General features: G+C 40.2%; 1 protein-coding gene across 1 annotated transcript in view; it reads left to right on the forward strand.

Annotated features, from left to right (window-relative positions):
* The window catches only part of LOC137994692 (BTB/POZ domain-containing protein 6-like), a 4,621-nt gene extending 4,538 nt beyond the window's left edge, over nucleotides 1–83 (forward strand). The window contains exon 1 of the mRNA XM_068840296.1: nucleotides 1–83. This exon is cut by the window's left edge and continues 4,538 nt beyond it. The gene's annotated coding sequence lies outside the window, so the exon portion shown is untranslated.
* Nucleotides 84–1,550: the final 1,467 nt, after the last annotated feature.

The raw sequence follows: 1,550 nt of genomic DNA on the forward strand, positions 1-1,550 counted from the left end.
ATGCGACAGCTTGTGTATATAGAGAATTGTATGGGAAAATCACCGATCGTAAAAAAATTGTGTAAGTAACTATCTCATTTGAAATAAAGTTTTCCTACCTCAAATGTGTGACGAATTTGTCTCTTGTGCCGAGTTTAGAGCCATTCTGACGACGTTTAGTGAAGTTATCCGGAAACGGTTACTAAAAGAATAGGAGGGCCGACCACTCCATCCATCGCTGGCCAGACCTCACTCCACAAATCGTTTTCTCCTCTACAGGAAAAGTCCCGAATCGCAATAAAAACAACAGTTCCATAAAGCCCAATAAATTTCACTCCAAATACGTGTGTTTCGGCGGCCGAAAGACACGTATTTGGAGTGAAATGTTTATTTGTAAAACAAATTAGAAAAAGTATCTATAATTTTGTCTTTAATGTCAACAACTTACCTTTGGCTAAACAATCGAAAAAGATTTATTCTAACAGCTCGATCCGTACGACCCGGGCCGTACGACCGCGACTACAATCGCAAAGTTTGAACAGTCAAGATGCGATGATTCGGGCGCGGCCATGCACATCCAAGAGAAAATGACACATCTTCAGGGCTAGACTTTCAAAAGTCCTTCGTCTCGTGTAGATTCTCGTCCGAAAAATCACGCTTCGCTCGCCAGACCATTTTCTCCCGGGATTCTCGTGAGGTGGAAATGCAAGTCTACTTAAGGGCTTGAAACATGAGAGGGATGGTTGATTTCTTCAAACATGCACTGTTTATTTTGTCATGCAAAATGGATTGATATTCCAAGCATACATACATTTTAAGACTCTAATACTTCTTTTCAAGTCTTTCTATTAATTTTTCTAACTCAACAGTACATTTTTCAGCAGGTATTAATTGTTTTGAATAATCCCTTAACCCCTGCTCCACGTAAAGTTACAGTCATGTATGTAAATGTATGCAAGCATAGATTTCCATGCACTAATGTCACACGGAAAACAAGAAACGGAGGGCATTTTATACCTCATGCGCTTACTGTGCATGAGTAATAAGTTTAACTCATGCGTTTATTTCCCCGAAGCATTCACAGCTATCGCCAATAGCGCTTTGCAATAATGGCGTCATGAAATTATAGACCCCCAAGTGAGTTCTGTCTGTAAGAATCACAAGAGAAATGAGGCATAATATTGGCTTAAATCTTTTCCGTTTTAAGCGACGTCGACCGTTTTCTTGGCTCAATTTTCGAGACAGAACCAGAAAAATACACAGTTGAGCAGCTAGAACGGTGTTTAAAGTGTAGGAGGTTCAAATTAGGGACTTAATTAAGATAGTACACGACGGTAGACTGGGACGGTTAGATGAGTGTCATGTCACGCAAAATCCCCGTGACATTTGACCGTCGTGCTTCTAGGACGGTATGTTTTCGCCGGGTTTCTCGTCGTGGAATCTACGGTGAAAACGGTAGGAATTCATCCATACTTATTCGCACTATTTTAGTCTTTTCCTTTATTATGCATTGAAAACTGATCACCCAATGGGTTAAATGTGCATTTGGTTGTGTATGTCTTGATTTATCT

This window comes from Montipora foliosa, chromosome 3, assembly GCF_036669935.1.
Source record: "Montipora foliosa isolate CH-2021 chromosome 3, ASM3666993v2, whole genome shotgun sequence".
Classification (NCBI taxonomy): Eukaryota; Metazoa; Cnidaria; class Anthozoa; order Scleractinia; family Acroporidae; genus Montipora; species Montipora foliosa.